The 20,538-nt window shown below is 41.8% G+C and overlaps 1 long non-coding RNA gene across 1 annotated transcript; it reads left to right on the forward strand.

The window, feature by feature from the left end:
• Window positions 1-70: 70 nt before the first annotated feature.
• On the forward strand, window positions 71-19,641 carry LOC132380269 (uncharacterized). The gene is made up of 4 exons (XR_009507720.1): window positions 71-3,151; window positions 4,219-4,327; window positions 5,549-5,673; window positions 19,148-19,641. It is a non-coding gene; the product is annotated as an uncharacterized LOC132380269 (long non-coding RNA).
• The last annotated feature ends 897 nt before the right edge of the window (window positions 19,642-20,538 follow it).

Genomic DNA, 20,538 nt, shown 5'->3' on the forward strand with positions numbered 1-20,538 from the left:
GGTCTGATCTTCTGAATTAAAGAAAACTGTTTTTGCAATAGAGAGAGTGTAATGATGTTTCTCCAAATTGATTCCTGCGATGGGTGGGGAGGGGTTGTTCTCATATGAGGAGAGATTAAATAGGCTGGGTCTTTGCAGAGGGCTGGAAGACAATCTCCCTGAATCACATGGTGCTTGACAAAGTAACTGTGGAAACAGATATCTAGAATCTGGAGTCAATGTATAAGAGAATCGCCTTTCAAAACAGCAAGGAAAGGACATTTAATCTTACAATGAGTGATAAACCATTTGAATTTTCTACCACTGGGCTGTGAAGACTCAGTTGGTGAGCATATTCTAGATAGGAATGTATAGCATTTTGGATATTGTGGAAATCAAGGAATATGATGTTAGCAAGTGCCAAGTTAGCTAGTTCCAATGGTTATATCCTTATGGGAAATAACACCTCATTTATGGAACTCTCCATCCCTTTCCTCAGCCTTCTAACATTTTGCATTGACAAAAGCTTTTTCGACTCTTTTAAATGTGCTTGACAATTAGAGACATTTACACACAGCTACAAAACATGTTCACAATATGAAGAGTAACACACACCAAATGCTGGAGAAACTCAGCAGCTTAGGCAGCATCTATGGAAAGAAATGAGTAATTGATGTTTTGGGCTGAGACCCTTTATCAAGACCTTCACCTTCCTCTGAGTCCTGATTTCCAAACGTTGTAATGTGAGCAAAGTCACTGGAGAGACACTGAAGCTGGTTGATCTAGAAGTGTTTTATTACACAAAAATGAGCAGCAGGCATCATATTGAGACATTCGTGGGAAAGAGGTCTGTTCAGCTCAGTATTATATCACATTTTACATGCTAAAGCTCAGAGATAACAGCGGGCCAATTCTGTAGTTACAATGTATTAACAGTGCGTCCTTTGAATTGCAGATAACGTTCACACCTTCTTCTTCGCACCCACACTCCAGACACCCAAACTGAATGTTAATCAGCATTTTCTGGATTTCAATTAACTGGTGTCCATAGCTCCAGGAAACTATTGTTCAGGGCTGCATTTCAAATTTAATCTACATTCATCGTTCAGGTCCATAGATTGGTTGGTGAAGTAAATATTTTCTATATTCCCCAGCTCCAGAATACACCCTATCATCTAACATCTACTGAATCTCTTGTCTTCACAATATTAAAATAAAGGGAAATATTAATCCAAGAATTAAAAAATGAGATTAATTTTGCGCAAAACAAATCACCTATCATTTTGGTAAAAGTCAGTGAGATTGAGTGACTGGGCAAAAACAAAGCTGTCAAAATGAAGTTTAAGTGTGAGGTGACACACTCCAGTACATAATTAAAAAAGACAGATTATTATCTAAATGGAGAGAGACTGAAAGTGAGTTAAGTACCGAATGGTGTTTTAATGGACAAATCATAAAAAGCTAGTGGGCAGATCCAGCAAGCAGTTAAGAAGGGAAATGGCATTCCTGCAAAAGGTTTGGAGTTTAAGTAGGGAGGTTTTGTGGCAAGTGTACAGAAAGTTGTGGGAGTTGTTATGTACTTGAAAGCTGTATACAGTTTTGATCTCCTTACCTAAATAAAGGTTTTGTAATATTGGAGGAAGTGCAAACAAACTTTATCAGGCTGATTCTTGAAACAAGAGGGTTATCCAACTAAGGTAGACTAAAAAGCTTGGACTAGTACTCGTTGACGTTTAGAAGTATAAGGGGTGACCCTTATTCAGGCATGTCAGATCCTGAAAATTCTTGACAGGGGACATGCTGGGATGTTTTTACATGCTGGGTGAGTCTCAAACAAGGGAACATGACTACAGGATAAGGGGCAGGTCCCGTAAAACTGATGTAAGTAGAAATTTCTTTTCTCAGCAGGTGGTGAATCTCTGGAATTCTTTGCTCCAGTGGGTACAGGTAGTTGAGTCAGGGGAGGTATATCCAGTGGTGGTGGATAAATACTCTATCAAATGAAGAACAAAGGAATATGGAGACATACACAGATCAGCCATGATTATTTAATATTGAGTGATATGTGAAAGGACTGGACTAATCCTGCTTCTATTTCCTTGTGTTGTCACATTATCTTCAAATGAATAGGACCATGTCCAATTTCCCAACTGTGCTTTGTGCTGAGATGAGGGACTAGATGTGAAATGAATGCTGCCTATCAGGTTACTATGTTACAGAATAGGACCGGAATCATTGCGGAGTCCAGGATGGAGTGGGAGGACACGCGTGCTAGCATGGTATCTCCAGTTCATCCTGCGCTGCTGCACTGTTGCAGAAATCTGGAACACATGGATATACATTTTACATCAGGTTTGCCAGCTGGCCATTTACTTTTCACTTATGATTAAAAAAAGTTTTTTGTGTCCAAAGATATATTAGAGAAAAACAAAATGTTAAATGTAGAAGGGAATTGTATTGCACATCACAGCTTAGTATCTTTAATATACATGGAAACTGAGACTAGATATGTCTTTCAAGTCAATGAATCAGTTGAACATGCACTACACTATGTTCTGAATTTTTATTTCTTTATAATGAAGCATCACAAACAGAATTTGTTGCAATATCGTGAAGTGCATTGGATGCTTGTCTTCTCAATATCTGTCAAGTAGAACTTAACACTTTCTTCATGTGAATAGTTATTATTTAGAAGTGGTGCAGTTTTTATGGGAGGGACTTCCTCAGATTCTCCACCCTCTGGCTGAAAATGGAGATGAGGAAGAATTTCTTTAGCCAGAAAGTGGAGAATCTGGAGAATTCACTATGTAAATTTAAAGTGGAGATTAATAGGTTCCTGATTAATTAGGGCCTGAAAGGTTATGGGCAGAAGGCAGAGAATGTGGTGAGAGGGATCATAAGTCAGTCATGATGGAATAGTGGACCACACTCAGTGGGCCAAATGGACTAATTCTGCTGCTTGGTATTATAGGCTTGATTAAATTGAGGAAATACAGTTTCACTTACAATCCTTGTTTTCTGAGGGTTGACCACTCTGATGAAGGATTTCTTAGCACAAGAATGGAAATGTATCTGAAAGGATTCAAAATAAATATTCAAGAATATTTGTCGATGGCCCAAAATGGAATTGTAAAGCTAATAAATCAAACATTTTCCTGTGACAATAACTGATGTAAGTAAAAAATGAAATATTGATCAATTTATTTGGCTGATGTTTCTATGGTCCTTGTTGGAACTTGAAACCAAATGTCTTGAGAACTTTTTCTCAGTCCGCTCTCACTCTAGGTCTCTTTAAACAAATGCTACAATAGAGAGTTTAGCCTTATTTGTCAAAACGTCAAAACATACAGTGAAATGCATTATTTTGCACTGACAACCACCATTCCGAGGATTGTGCTAGGGGCAGCCTTCAAGTTTTGCCACACTTCCAGCACCAACATAGCATGCCCACAACTTATTAACCCTAACCATACATCTTTGAAATACACCAGCAATTTGACTACCAAGACTGAGGTACCAACCCAGCCAGCATCTCTACAGACAAGGGCACCAGGTGAGTGAGAACGCAAGGACAAAGGCAGCAGGAGAATGGGAATGTCATGGCTTACAACTGCCCCCAAGATGTGGGCCAGGACATCATCATCTATTCCTTGTCTCCAGATCTAAATATTGTGCTTTCCTACACACTAACACATGACCAAATGATTCAGGAAGGTACTTTACAACACCTCGTCATAAGGAACTTGGGGTTTGTGGCAAATACTTGACTTGATAGGGACACCACATTTCATAAATGAACAAAAATAACATCTTTAACAGGGCTCAAAAATATCACAGTTTGGTATCTAAATAAGGCCAGGTCATCTTTTGCCAGGGAAGGTCAGATAAGCCACGTTAACTGGGATGCATATAAAGGAATGGGAAACATTCAGAAAGTTAAGTCTACTGAGTCAATTAAGTTGGTGGTATTAGAATACCATATTTAAAATGATGGCCTGAAAGAAATATACCAACACGATTGGAATGAGGCCAGAAATACAGATTAGATAGGACTGTGTTTCCTAATCAAAAGAATTATCTAGAATGCTACCTCTTTGTGATCATTCATTAATGGATTTTAAAATGATGATAGTAATGGACAGTGATCATTTAGCAACTCATGTCAAAAAGATGAAGGATACAAAGCAGGTAGCTAACCAGGAACCCATCATACTAATCTTACCTTAATGCCTATTTTAGAGTGCAAAGGAAGATTGGAAGAAAATGGCAATTGCTTATCACAGCAACTAGAATCATCGTTTATTGTGCTGCTCATCAATCCAATTATGAAAGGAAGATTTCTTCTGGTGTGAGTTGTATAACCGTTTTATACTATTATACTTAAACAATTATAGGAACCCTCTGTTATTGGTGAATCGATAAAGCCACTCCATTTTCAATCCTTTGGATACATGATCTTTGAAAAACTACCTTGGATGCAGTATTAATATAAAAGGAAACCTCAAATTATTCAGGTGTCTGAAGCTACAGGGCATAAGCTTATGGTGTAGGATTAAGAGATTTAGAGGGATCTGAGGATGATTTTTTTTCCACACATGGAGCGATTACAATCTGGAATATGCTGCCTGAGTGGATGATGGAGGCAGGTACTCTCACAACATTTAAAAAGTAGACAGGTGAGCAGTTGATTCACCATGGTAAAAAAGGATGTGAATGAAATACTGAGTAATGCTTTTAGCATAGATAAATGGTTGACATGTATATAATGGTCCAACGAGCCTGTTCCTGTGACTCTCTGACATTTTTCCTCACACTTAACCACATATATTGGTATATGGTATGCTAGCAAATAATGAAGTTATTTAATCTTAACCATTTGTTTTTAATGACAGTGGTTCAGGAAACAATGTCATGTGGATATTGGGTAAACTTCTTGCTCTTCATTGAATGGCATTTGGGTATCTTTTATTTTGAAAATCTAAATTCTCTACAAGGGTTACTAAAATTAAACGCGGACCTAAAAGATAATGGACCAACTTCATGTATCACATCCTTTTCTTCCAGTTTTTTTGTTTGTCCTGAAACACTTTGATGTGCTTTAAATACCTGGAAGGTTAGCTAACTGGAGCTGTGATTTTTGTGGTAGCAACAATGTTGGGGAATAAACAAATAAATAAAATTGTTACTATTACATAATTATGCAAGTCAAAAGGAAATACATCGTTCCTGGAGAATCTAAAGATTGTATGACAGTTGTTTTAATAATATTACTAAAATATTCAATTAAAATCATGTGGATTGAATGTACCACTGAATGCTGGGTGTAAGCCATAACTATACGGGCAGGAGAAAACCCTAACTCTTAATTTATTGTGAGGGACATTCATTGTATATACTGGCATTGCTAGAAATATAGGAAAACTAATTTATATACAATTTAGAAATCAGAGTCAGTGTTAATAGATTTAATTTTATTGCAATAATTCACTAATAGATGGTCAGAAATATCTCAGGCTTAATTATATTTATTGATATTTATTACATCTTTGGTGCCTCTTTTTTGTTACAGAATTACAAAAGTCATATTTGTTTAAGTCTCTGAGCTGCTTGCGGAGGAGTCTTGCTAAACATGTTGTGTTAATGACCACAAGGCACAGGATGTATAAATAAGATATAAATCTAGACCTACTTGAGGTAATGTAATGGTATATCTTACATATTCAATGTGGTTGTTTTGTCTGTTAGAACAGTTTCCAAGGTCAGCAGATCCACCAAATTGTCTTTCCTTTGCAGTGCGTTAGGTTTTATATGATCACTTCTAGGTTCTAGTGGCAATTTCAAATTTCCATGATATTACGTAAAAAATTAACACTACCTTTTATTCATACATATTGATTAAGTGATTTGCTAATCTTGCCAAAATCTTGCTCTTATTCGTTTTCATTTGGAGACCTGCTTTCCAATCCTTGAGGAATAAGCTTTCCGTGTAGCTTGGTTGGCAGAGTTTCTTCTGAGTCAGAAAACTATTACAGTGATAAGCACCAAAATCTAAAACAATGTTCAATGCAATTAATACTGGAATACACACAATTAAGATAACAGATATGCTGCAAGTCAAATTTAAAAAGTAGCACCTTTTATTTTGCTACTTTTGTACTGCCAGAGCAGTACAAAAGAAAGTAACACCTCCAAGCACTACTTCATTGCAAATCAGGTTCAGATTCAGTTTATTGTCATTTAGAAACCACAAACGCAATGCAGTTAAACAATGAGACAACGTTCCCCCAGAATGATATCACAAAAGCACATGACAAAACAGACTACACCAGAAAATCCACATAAAGTTTGGCAATCCCTAATCCAGAATTCAGACAGGCTGCTGCGTATTAATATCGCGCTAGCATCTTAGCGTGTTCCCCGGAAAGGAGCTCCAATTCCACCAGACAAACAAGACCAAAAACTAAAGTTACAAGACCTGCACAAAACCACATAGTTACAACATATAGTTACAACAGTGCAAACAATAGCATAATTGATAAAAAAAACAGACCATGGGCACAGTAAAAATAGTCCAAAGATGTTAAAAGACTATAAGTTCGAAAGAAAGCACCACACAGATTCCACAAGTCCTCAGGGTCCCAATTTGACTCGTCATCCTACGCCGGCAGCAGAAGGGAATACCCCTGCTATGGACTACCCTGGCGCTGCCCAACTCAGCCTCACAGACGCAGCACACAGTGAAAGCTCTGTCGAACGCAGCCTCGCAGACGTAGGACACAGTGAAAGCGACCTGACCGCAGTGGACTTAGAGTCCGTCGAACCTCCGACCATCCCCTCCGGCACAGCTTCTCCGAGCACCATCCTCTGCCGACTGTATTAAGACGGCCTCGCCAACGGCCATCGGCAAAGTGATCCCGAGGACTGGGGGCCTGTTCTTCCCGGCAGAGAACCGGACCTCACAGCAGCAACAGCAACGAAGAAGGTCTTCCTGGAGATTTCCAGATGTTCCTCCGTGCTCCCACGTCCGTTTTCAACCGATTATGATTACGCACGGCACCCTGCTTCACAAATAACAGATAATCAGCTCCGGAGTGGCCGCTGCAAGCTGCGTCGCAACGCCATCTTGGATTGTGGCATCTCTATAGGGTAGATAATTCACAACTTAATATTTTCTCTTATTTAAATGTTGTTGATTTCTAGACTCAGCTCAGCGGTGGCATTCTATTCTTAGCTAAAACGGTGTGAACAAAGTCCTACTCCAGCCACTTGCTTCGAACTAAGTATTGGGGACTGCATCCTAGTTGGAAGGTGCTGTCTTCCAAATGAGCTTTTATGCTGCTGTCCTAGACAGTCTTATAGGGACTTGAAAGATTCTATGGTATTGTTTCAAAGTGGAGCAGAGACAATACCGCTTGGGTTCTTTCCACCTTTTAACAGTCTGCAAAACAGTCCACCTTGCCTTTAAAGGTTCAAAGACCATCTTATTATCAAATTATGCTTGCAGAATACAACTCTCAGATTTGTCTTCTGTAGGTAGTCATGAAACACAGAAAAATCATGGAAGTTGTTGAAAGAAAAGACACCAAAGCACCCCCCCCAAAAAAAACCTCACAAACCCCCTCAACCTCTCCTTTGCACAAAAAACTAACAGATCCCCCACACAGAAAAACACCAACAAGAACATCAGACCCTAAACCCCCGACCCCTCTCTCGCACCACTCACCCAGAAAACAGCAACAAGGACATCAGACCCTAACACCCGACCGCTCTCTCGCACCACTCACCCAGAAAACAGCAACAAGGACATCAGATCCTAACCCCCAACCCCTCTCTCGCGCCACTCACCCAGAAAACAGCAACAAGGACATCAGACCCTAACACCCGACCCCTCTCTCGCACCACTCACCCAGAAAACAGCAACGACATCAAACCCCCAATCCTCAAACTCGTGAATCAGCAACAAGAACAAAAACACAGAAGGAGGCCAAAATAAACTGCAATCCACAGCAATAATCACATAAATCTCAGAATTTCCTCAGAAAGGAAACAGACCTTTTGGCCCAACTGTCCCATGCTGACCAAGATTCCCCATCTACACTGGTCGCATTTGCTAACATTTGGCCCACATTCATCTAAGTCTTTCCTATCCATATACCAGCTCAAGTGTGTTTTAAGTGTTGTTATTGTATAGTTCCTGCCTCAACCATGTCCTCTGGCAGTTCATTCCACATATAGACCTCACTCTGGATGAAAATATTGCCTCTTTGGTTCCTATCAGTAAAATTATTTTATAAAGGAAAGTATACATTTAACTTAAAAAAAACTTACACTACTAACAAGTAATTTAAGATATCAAACTAATATGTCATAAATATTTAAACAAAACAGAAAACACTGGAAATACTCAATAGGTTAAGCAGCTTCTGTGGAAAGCCAGTGAATGTTTCAGATCTATGATCCTTTATCAGAAATGCATCATATCGTTTTATTTTTAAAATAAATGTCTACTGGCACTTTTAGATACAAACAACCTAAAACTTTAAATGTTTGCTTGGAAGAATGGAGTTTCTGATATTAGACCAACCAACTCTAGTGTGGAGTGGAGAATAAGATGCTAAGTGCATCTAGTCTCACCCCTCAGCTTGTCAATACACTTTTGCTGGTTCCTGTGGTATTCTCTGCAGTAGCATGGGAGTTTGGACGTGGCAACATTTTTACTCTCAGAATTCGGAATTTGGCTGAATGTGTATAGGTGTTTAGGACGTAGTGAATTAACGGCTGGCAACTTAAACTCCCTTATGGACACATCATCCATCGGTTATCTCATTTCAGCCCAATCACATTTTGGTGTCATGCACAAAGCTGATCATAACGGGCAATAGAATTGGGGTCACCTTAATTTCAACACTGTTGCAGTAAGGAGGCATGCATTTGTCAAGGATGTATAAAACCACAGAGCACAGTCAGTCACAGGTAATTCAGTTTCAATGGCAGTGCAGATTCAGAAAAAGACACCCCCAAATATCCTCTCCATAATTTCCCTGGGAATTCCCCAATGTCTGCCTTTCACTTCTGTGGGAGTTTGGTAGAAACCACAGAGGAATGACATCTAGTTTAAACCCTCTCAATTTCAAATTCTCATTAAGTTACTCTCAGAAGAATTTTTTTCTATTTCGTTCAATAAAGTTTCCATGACGTTTTGCTGTATAGACACTGAAAAGCAATTTTTGAGGTCACACATTAATTCACTGGTAAGGAAACTCTTTGTAGATTCTCAGCTGGACAGAGTAATGGGAACAAATCTTCTTTGAAAAAAATTAACCGATGGTATAGCTTTTCATTGCCTTTAGGTTTTGAGATCAAATTGACACTCATGATTTTGCTTGTAATTAAACACTGAAGAAGGCAATTGAATTTTTAAAACCAAATTTGACTTAGGACTAAACTGAGGATCTTTGACTGTATCCTGTTACATGTAACAATAATAAACCAATATTGCTATTTCAAATTGCTCAGAGAAACTCAAATATCCACGATCAGCTGGATGGTGTCAAAATTGAATTAATTAGGCTTAGATAAGAAAGCATGTCATCCTTGGCACTCATAAAGCATTTGTGATTCCGGTAGAAAGAATGAATAGATTATTTAAAAAAGCACAGCTAACCTTTAATTTAAAACTGTAGCAAATTCAGATAAAAAAACATTTTTATCTGAATGTGGTAGACATTGAAGAAACTATAATTTTTACCTACTCTTAGTTAATTACTGAAATATTTAACACCATTTTGTCAGGACAGAAGAAAATCAAGGAGGTGCAAAGCAGGCTTATGATCGCTGTTGGAGCTCTGTTCATTTTCTGAGGGTTCATTCAGGAGTCAATAATGACGAGCAGTCTTAATTCTATGTGTGTCTATTTTAGAGTACAGTACAAACAAACATACATTTTGTAGCCTGAGGAAAAATACACACACAGGACAACAAATACTTTTTTGAGTCTTAAATTCCTTTATTTGTTTTAGATGTTTTATTGCAGAAAGAGTGCATCAAAATAAAAACGACAAATTGCATTTTAAAAAAACAGTTCCCGCCATCACAATCTCAGTTTAACTTCTGACCACACCCTTGTTACATATGCAGTATGAAAACTAAACCAAAAGATACAAAACCAATACGGTAGTAGCAATTCTAAATAAAACAATACAAGCTACATTAGAGTCCCACCAACCCTGTACCTTATACACAGCATCAAAAATATGAATAAATATATCTCATCTCAACTAAGAGGTATACTCACATTTGGCATGCACGTGCTTAACTTCCGAACACATATAGGCTACACCTTGAAATGAGTTCTCCTCGCTCACGGTACGTGAGCAGAAATTAACATATTCACATTACTCTGTTACATTCACATTCGGTCATGGAACAATAAAGAAAGACAAATAAACTTTTACAATATATTGCCTTGTAGTTGAATTACTAAAAAGACTTATCTAGTAGGCCAATTAGTTCACAGTCAAGCTATTCAGCGCTGATCAATTTACTCGTGAAAATCTAAAGCGTCCACATGTAAAACACATCAAATTACTGATTTTCTAGATTTACAAACAAGTATAAACGAACTTACATGGAGATTATCAAATATTATTCTCCTTTCCCCATCAAACCTGGGAAAAGTATCCGAACGTCGTCCTTTCTAGAACATGGCAACTCTTCATTCTACTCCAGTCATGCAAAGTGACATCACCATTTTCTCTTAAAGGCACAGGCAGCTATTTTAGCATTAGCAAGGTGAATACATAAGTGCATTTTAACAATAAAAATGATACTCAACAGTTACCTGGTTACAAACAGGTCTAAGCAAACTAACAAGACCCTTCAATCCTGATGAAGGGTCTTGGCCCGAAACATTGACAGCGCTTCACCCCTATGGATGCTGCCTGGCCTGCTGCGTTCCACCAGCATTTTGTGTGTGTTGTTGTTTGAATTTCCAGCATCTGCAGATTCCTCGTGTTTGCTGTGTGAGACCCTTCAATTTCTATTTTCTAGTCCTGATGAAGGGTCTGGTACATTGTCTGTTTACTCTTTTCCATAGTTGCTGCCTAGGTGTTAAAGGTGATAAACCATTAGTTTATCTGCTCTATCGCTTTCTGCCAGTGAATGGGAATGAACCACCACAGATAGTGAAAAATACATGAGTTTTTAAAAAGTACAAATCTTATAAAAAGTATGTTTTTCTGATCACTTTCATCCCTTTTTCCAATGACATGGAATAAAAGAGCAGTGAAGTTATGTTGAAACAATACACAGTAAAAGCCAAGTAACTATTTGAATGTTATTGAATTTCTATCATCATAGTCCAGCAAAACCTTAATTTCTGTGGAGAGAATACAGGATAAATAAACAAATATTAAAATACAACTTGAAAATGTTTGCCAGATGGAAATTGTGAATATTGTATGTTGAGCTATTTTCTTTGAAAAATGGGAGGCTGAAGGAAGGCTTGAGGGCATTATAAAGGGCATGGATAGAGTTATTGCAATATTCTAGTGTTGTCAGCAGATATTTCAAGAAGTGTAGATTTCCTTCCAATCAGTGGAAGGAATTAAGAGTAGAGTGTCCTGCTGTAGAGTCTAGGCCCGAAACTTCGACTGTACTTTTTGCCATAGATGCTGCCTGGCCTGCTGAGTTCCTCCAATATTTTGTATGTGTTGTTTGGATTTCCAGAATCTGCAGATTTTCTCTTGTTTGTAAGAGGTGTTCTCACCTTCAGGGCAATATTGTCAAGAACAAGTACTTTTGACAAATCATTCATCATGCTTAAAAGTGCTCTTAATGTTATTTGAAGGATTGTGAGTTGTAGGACGACAGACCAAATACTGAGAGATGGGATTAGGCTTGTAAACTGTTTATCAGATAACATAGATTATAGATGGATTGAATGGTCTCCTTCTGGATCATTAATATTTTCTGATTCTATAATTTCAGCAGATTGAAGTTACCCATTGACAAAAGTAGGCAAGATTAATGGAAAGATTTAAACACATTAAAGGATCAAGTTGTTATTAATTGGAATACTTCTTGAAAAGATGGTGAAAGCTGATTAGTTGGTTTGTTTTTCAAAAGGAACTCCCAGTGTTTGCAGGGAGTAAGGCTAATTTTGTGGCACAAATGCAAGTATCTGACTTGGCTCCTATATTCATGACTAGAACAGAGATGAGAGTGGTAGCCACAGCTGAAGTTAAAATTTGAAAGTAAGAGGTGTGAAGCCAATGTTTAACCACACAGCCATTCCACAGAATGTTCTTTGGGCAAATGTCTGTGGCCTCTAAGTACTGCATTGAAATAGGTGTTAACAGAATGAGAAAGAAATACATATGAAATATATATGAACGTTTAACCAGCTAAAATACCTGTGTGATAGCAGCTGTGTGTTCCATTCTGCTTTTAAAATTTCATTCCTTTGAAGTTAATGGAATTAATTTTTGGATGTGGCATAGAAGGAAGACATGAACAGATGTTGGGAATTTGAAGGTTAAGAAATCAAGAATTTGGAAACAATCATTAAATCAGTCAATTTGTCGCATGTGCTGAGGTTCAAGGAAAACCTGTGGTGACCCACTTTCCAGTGCACTTGAACTGGCTCACAAGATGGCGCGCGCCGGCAGAGAGGCCGGCCCCAAAAAGGGCACCAGGCCTTCTTCACCAGCAAGGGGAAAAGCCCGTGTGTGGGAAGGGCCTGTGAATATGCGCCCGCTACAGCATTCCCGCCCGGGGAGGGCGGAATCAGGAAGGCTTAAAAGCGAGGCCACGAAGTTTGAATAAATCTTTTACGCAACTGCAACTCACTGTCTGCGTGTCGTTATTCCAGCGCTGTGGGTAGCACACTGCTACAATTGGTGACCCCGACTGCCTAAACGATATTTGGACCGAAGATGAACGACGCCGCATCTGTTCATGCAGCTTCGTTAAAACTGCCAAGCTTCTGGACACTGCGACCTCACCTATGGTTCCAACAAGCAGAAGCCCAATTCCACATTCGGCAGATAACCTCGGATTCCACACGTTACTACTACGTGGTGAGCTCCCTCGATCAGGAGACAGCCTCCCAGGTTGAGGAGTTCATACAGTCGCCCCCAGAGGACGGCAAATACACAGAATTCAAAGCCCTGCTCATAAGGACTTTTGGACTCTCACGGCGCGAGCGAGCTGCCCGCTTACTGCACCTGGATGGTTTGGGGGACAGGCTGCCGTCAGCATTAATGAATGAGATGCTGGCCCTGGCTGAAGGACACAAGCCCTGCCTCATGTTTGAGCAGGTGTTCCTAGAGCAGCTGCCCGAGGATATGTGCCTGCTGTTGTCCGACACGGATTTCAGCGACCCCTGGAAGGTGGCAGCCCAGGCAGATGTGCTGTGGAAAGCCAAGAAAGAGAGTGGGGCATCCGTCACACAGATCACCAGGCCACTTGCCCAACAGCAGACCAAACCAGGCCCGGCAGCAGAGCCTACAAAACCCAGAGGCAGGAGTGCGGATGCCAATGAACAATGGTGCTTCTAACACCAGCAGTAGGGCACAGAAGCCCGCCGCTGTAGCCCGCCCTGCAAGTTCCCGGGAAACACCAGGGCCCAGCCGCTGCTGATGGCTATGGCGGCTGGCCATCAGGATAGCCTACTGTATGTCTGGGACAAACAGTTGGGACGCCGCTTTTTGGTCGACACTGGAGCTGAGATCAGCGTCTTACCTTCGACAAGTTACGACACCCGCAACAGAGAACCGGGACCCACCCGAGGGCCGCAAATGGCAGCGCAATACGGACCTATGGCACCCGTATGGTGCGGCTACAGTTTGGCTCCAGCCACACCACGTGGGACTTAACAATGGCCGCCGTGGCCCAACCACTCCTGGGGGTGGATTTTCTGTGAGCTCACAGCCTGCTGGTCGACTTGCAGGGGAAGAGATAGTCCACGCCGAGACTTTTCAAACATTCTCCCTGGATGAAGCCAAGTTGCCAGCCCCACACCTGGACTCCATCACGCTGTCCGACAATGAATTCACCAGAGTCCTGGTGGACTTCCCATCAGTTCTGGCACCGCAGTTAACGGCAGCCATGCCCAGACATGGAGTACAGCACCACATCCCGACCCAGGGACCACCCCTCCACGCCTGTGCTTGAAGGCTTCCCCTGGACAAGCTCCGCCTGGCGAAGGAGGAGTTCAAGAGGATGGAGGAATTGGGGATCATATGGCGGTCAGTCAGCCCATGGGCCTCCCCCCTGCACAAGGTGCCCAAAGCATCAGGGGGCTGGAGTCCATGCGGCGACTACTGCAGCAAACCTGCATGGCGCACGGGTCTTCTCCAAGGTAGACCTCATCTGGGGATACCGTCAAATCCCGATGCATCCGGGTGACATCCCCAAAACAGCACTCATCACTCTGTTCAGCCTTTTCGAATTCCTCCGAATGTCGTTCGGCCTAAAGATTGCCGCACAGACATTCCAGTCTCTCATGGACGCGGTGGGACACGACCTGGACTTTGCGTTCATCTATTTGTACGACATCCTCACACCCAGCAGTAGTCGTCAGGAGCATCTGTCCTACCTCCGTCAACTCTACGCCCGGCTGAGTGAATACGGCCTAACAATCAACCCGGCCAAATGCCAGTTCGGACTCGACACCATCGACTTCCTGGGCTGCAGGATTACTAAAGACAGGGCAACCCCTCTGCCCGCCAAGGTAGACGCGGTCCACCACTTCCCTTGACCCAACACACTCAAAGGCCTGCAGGAATTTGTGGGTACAGTGAATTTCTACCACCGCTTCCTCCCCTCAGCAGCCTGAATCATGCGCCCCCTGTTCACCCTGATGTCGGGTAAGGGCAAGGACATGACTTGGGACGAAGAGGCCACAGCCGCTTTCGTTAAAACCAAAGAAGCCTTGGCAAACACCACGATGCTAGTGCACCCCAGAACAGACGTTCCTACCGCCCTCACAGTGGACGCATCTAACACGGCAGACGGTGGGGTGCTGGAACAACTCATCGAGGGTCGCTGGCAACCCCTGGCATTCTTCAGCAAACACCTATGACCACCCGAACTCAAATACAGTGCTTTCGACCAGGAGCCGTTGGTATTATACCTGGCAATCCGGCATTTCAGGTACTTCTTGGAAAGTAGGCCCTTCACCACGTTCACGGACCACAAACCGCTTACCTTTGCGTTCACGAAAGCAACCGATCCCTGATCGTCCCGCCAGCAGCGACATCTGTCCTACATCTCCGAATACATGACGGACATCTGGCATGTCTCGGGAAAGGACAATGTTGTGGTGGTTGCACTATCCAGGCCTACCATCCAGGCCCTGTCCCAGGGGATGGACTATGAAGCGCTGGCAGAGGTGCAGCAGGCAGACGATGAGATCCTTAGTTACAGAACTGCAATCTCCGGTTTGCAGCTCCACAACTTCCCCGTAGACCCAGCTGAGAGGACCCTACTGTGTGACGTAGCCACCGGCCAACCTTGCCCCATCGTCCCAGCAACCTGGCGGCGGCGAGTTTTCGACTTCATTCACAACTTAGCGCACCCCTTCATCAGGACAACCATCCAGATGGACTCCAACAAGTTTGTTTGGCATGGACTCCGCAAGCAGGTCAGTGAATGGGCCAAAACGTGCATGCAGTGCCAAACAGCCAAGGTGCAGCGGCACACCAAAGCCCTGCCGCAGCAGTTCCACTCCACTTGCCGGCGTTTTGACCACATTCATGTGGATACCGTGGGCCCCCTGCCCATGTTCCAAGGAGCGCGGCACCTCCTGCCTATCGTGGACCAGTTCACAAGATGGCCAGAGGCAGTCCCACTCACCGACACCACCTCCGAATCCTATGCCCGAGCACTGATCGCCACCTGGGTATCTCACTTTGATGTAGTGGCCCACATTACCTCTGACAGAGGTGCCCAGTTCACCTCCAGCCTATGGTCAGCTATGGCCAGCTTTTTGGGAACACAGCTACAACACACAACTACCTACCACCCACAATCGAACGGAGTAGTGGAGCGTTTCCACCGTCACCTGAAGTCGGCTCTCATGGCCCACCTGAAAGGACCTAACTGGGTGGATAAGCTTCCCTGGGTCCTGCTCAGAATCCGCACGGCACCCAAAGAGGATCTGCATACTTCGTCGGCTGAGTTGATGTACGGCGCACCCCTGGCTGACCCGGGAGAGTTCATACCAGCCCCAAGGGGGCAGGAGGAAGAACCCGCAGCAGTCCTGGACAGACTATGTGAGAGGCTCAGTAACCTGGTCCCCATACTCACTTCACAGCATGGACAGAGCCTGACCTGCATACCCAAAGACCTGCAGAACTGTAAGTTAGTTTTTGTACGCCCGGGCGGACATCGGGCACCGCTACAGCAGCCCTACGAGGGGCCGTTTAAGGTGATCAGGAACAACGGGTCCATGTTCGTGCTGGACACTGGGGGGAAAGAGGAGGTTTTCATGGTGGACCGACTCAAACCAGCTCACGTGGACTTGGCGCAGCCGGTTGGGGCTCTGGCACCGCAGCGCAGAGGCAGACCTCCCAAACATAGTCCCAGACTGTGGACATTGGGGGGTGTATCACCGGGTCTGGGGCGGGGGTTTTGTGGTGACCCACTTTCCAGCGCACTCGAACCGGCTCACAAAATGGCACGCACTGGCAGAGAGGCCAGCCCCAAAAAGGGCACCAGGCCTTCACCACTAGCAAGGGGAAAAGCCCGCGCATGGTAAGGGACTGTGAATATGCGCCCCCTACAGCATTCCTGCCTGGGGAAGGCGGAAGTGGGAAAGCTTAAAAGCGAGGCCACGAAGTTTGAATAAATCTTTTACGCAACTGTAACTCACCATCTGCAAGTCGTTATTCCAGCGCTGTGTGTAGCACACCACTTTGACTTTGACTTTGACTTGTATGTCATCCATACAGGTCCTTTCACCAGCTCAGTATATGGAGGAAGTGCAAGAGAAAGACAATAACAAAATACCTCAGCAGAACATGTGCAGCCCAGACAGCCAATAAGCTGCAAGGACATAATAAGGAAGAATGCAAGGTTTTCCTATGAGGGGACCATTCAGTAGTTCAACAGAGGGGCAGAAGCTGTCCTTCTGTCTGTTAATATGTGTTTTCAAGCTTTTGTATCTTCTGTCCCATGGGAGGGGGAGACAAGCGACTGTCTTTGATAGGTGGAGTCTTTGATCATCTTGACTGCTTTACCAAGGCAGCAAAAAGTGTAGACAGAGTCTATGGAGGAGAGGTTGGTTTTCCAGGATGTGTGCAGCTGTGCCACAACTGCCTGCAGTTTCTTGTGGTTTCAGGCTGAGCAGTTACTACACTAAGCCATGATGCACTCAGTTAGGATGCCTTCTTTAATGTATCTATAAAAATTGGTGATGGTTGAAGTGTGTGTGTTAGACATTTTTAGACTCCTGAGGAAGTTGAGGTGCTGATGCACCTTCTTGGTCATGGCATCTTACAAGGTTGGACCAAAACAGACTCTCAGCCATTCTGATTTCAACACCACTGATATAATCAGGAACACATGCACAACACCTCTTCTTGAAGTTAATGGCCAGAGCTCTGACTTGAGGAAAAATGTTGTATCATGACACCAAGCTATTAGGCTCTTTTTCCTTCTTATATACTGACTCATTGCTATTTGAGATTCAGCTCATCATGGTGGTAACATCTGCAAACATGTCATGGAGTTAGAGCAGAATCTGGTAATGCAGTCATGAGTGTATAGGGAGTAGAATAGGAAGCTGAAGATGCTGGGCACTAGCATTGAGGATAATCATGGTGCAGGCATTGCTGTTCATCCTTAATGACTTCAGTTTGATAGTCAAGACGTGAAGGATCCAGTTTTAAGGGGAGGCATTGAGTCCCAGTTTGAGGAGTTTGGAGACAAGTTTGTTCAGAATTATAGTATTGAAGTTGGAGTTGTACTCAATAAACAGAAGTCTAACATAGGTAGATTTATCTTCCAGATGCTCCAGAGATGAGTTTAGGACCAGGGAAACCTGCGGAAAGAGACTCAGAGATAACATTTCAGCTTATTTCACAGATGGTTAATGATCTGAATCCTTAGCACTGTTTTTCTTTCCACAAAATCTGTCTGACTTGCTGAATTCCCTGCATTTCCTTTTTTGTTTTTGATGAGGAGATGGTAGGCTTTCTCTAGAACTATGTATCATGACAAATCCTCCAGCATGCATGCAAAGGCAATTTTTACCCAGTGAAAGTGCCTGAAATTAGTTTCATAATAAAGTAAGTTATCAAACTCACAGAAAAGTTACATCACAGGAGGAAGCTGTTGGTGTCTGTGCTGCTCAAAAACATTTTATGTTGCCATCTTGAACATAGTTTGAAGATATCTTATAATATAACTCTCCAAGAACCTGCAGACTGTGACAAGAAGTTATTTATCAAAGATGCAGCCACTGATAAAGGCATAAAGCAACTATCTCTATGTGCAGACACACTGAATGTATATAGGACTCAGGGCAAACAAATACACATAATCAGATTTTTATTAAAGAAGATTACAGATACTATAGCAAACAAGCTCCTTTCATTAAGTTAAAATCTTTTCTGGACACTGAGCTTTGTGTGATCATAGATCACAAGGTCAAAGTTTTCTTCAGTGTAGTTTAGCTAAAGCTTTATTAGCTATAGTAACACACACAAAATGTTGGAGGAGCTCAGCAGATCAGGCAGCATCTATGGAAAGGAATAAACAGTCAAGATCTCAGCCTGAAACATTGACTGTTTATTCATTTTCATGGATGAAGCCTGATCTGTTGAGTTCCTCCAGCATTTTGTGTGTGTTGCTCTGGATTTCAAGCATCTGCTGAATCTCATCTGGTTATTAGCAGTAGCATGTTTGTTATGGACAATGCTAATTAAAGTACGGATTTTATAATAGTTGTTTTAAATCAAAGATTATACAATTATTCTGGGAAGTTAATATATGTGTAGAATATTTGGATTTCCCCATCTTTGTTACCTGGTATATTTGTCTTTCTCCATCCAAACACCATGAATTGTCCTGGTTCTTCAGAGAGGTCAGTGTTTTAATTATCTAAAGGGATATGGGCTCTAGAAGGATAAATATTCACTATGACAATAATTTAATTTTCCAGGGATACAGATAGATGAAGAACATTGCACTGAGAAGATATGAAGTGTGTTTATCTCCAGGTCAATGAAAGATGGGGGAATGTTTTGCGCAATCATAACCACCAGAGGTTCTGCAGATGCCAATGTGTCACTATGTTCTTTGCTGTCTCTTAATTTCATACCTTTGATTAAGAAATATGTGAAGGCTTAGGATACTAAAGTACATATGACCTAACTGGAAAAGTATTGTCACATGACATTCTCAAAAATACCCTAACCAACCACAAGTTGGATTAAGGTGATATCATGCCTGTAACAGTAAGGCACATCAAAGGCAAAATTAGGGCATAATGATCAATGGGTGTGGGTGCTGGCAAAAGTCTCAGCATGGTGATCTTTTGCTCCTATGTGCTTTCTGAAACTATGAGTCAGGTAATACCAGTGGACATTGTGGGTGACTCATTCATCAACTTTCTGAGCAATAGTGTCATCCAATAGTTTTTAACTAGAAAACTCTAAAACTCAACTGATATTTGGAAATGCAAATGTAACAATATATTCCAAATAAATAATAAACAAGGAGTAATCACTTGTTTGTTTAAAAATTATTTTATCTTACCTTGTTGATCGCGGTCAACGGATCGTCTTCTCAGATAACATCTTCTTTATTACCATGTTCAAATTCTAAAAAAAGATTAGATAAAGATCTCTAGTTTAGTCAATAAACCAACAACCCTCTAATTTCCTGTTGCCTTTCAACAAACTTGACACACATTTTCACTAGGTGACTAAAATGTTACATTTTAATGATAAAATTATTTTACACCATAAAATTAACAGGTTAAGTTCCTATGAGAACAATGGACCACTTTCCTTAAACTGTAATCATAAAGGAGCAAGATAGAGTGGGGTTTATTTTACGTTGCTGCCCTGATAATCCTCAGATTTGTGAGGGAATGTTCTAGAGATATGAAAGACAAAACTAAACTTGCTGCTCAACAATAAAAAAACAGTTCTTTATAATAATTACGAACTTTATTTGAAAAATCCATTTAATCCAAAGTCCCAAGCTGGGCTTTTTGTGAATTCAGACAGTCAGTTGTCCTTAGTTTGGTCAATAAATACTGAAACTCGCCAGCAAAGCCAATCTCCCATGAATGAATTCAAAAATAACCAATGAACTCTGTTTTAAAGCCCAAATTTAGTTTGATCAGGTCATTAGAGTTTTATTTATTCAGCCCTCTGTGTTTTTGACTACAGTCACACAGAACAGCTTTATATCTGATGCATTTCAGGGGAGTAGCACATGAAGCTGAATATATTTTTTTCTATTTACTGATATTTCTTTCCTTCCACTACCAAGTGGAGATTCAAACCATATCCCTGTGCAAATAGCACAAAATCAATTTACTGA

This window comes from Hypanus sabinus, chromosome 2, assembly GCF_030144855.1.
Source record: "Hypanus sabinus isolate sHypSab1 chromosome 2, sHypSab1.hap1, whole genome shotgun sequence".
In the NCBI taxonomy this organism is placed as follows: domain Eukaryota; kingdom Metazoa; phylum Chordata; class Chondrichthyes; order Myliobatiformes; family Dasyatidae; genus Hypanus; species Hypanus sabinus.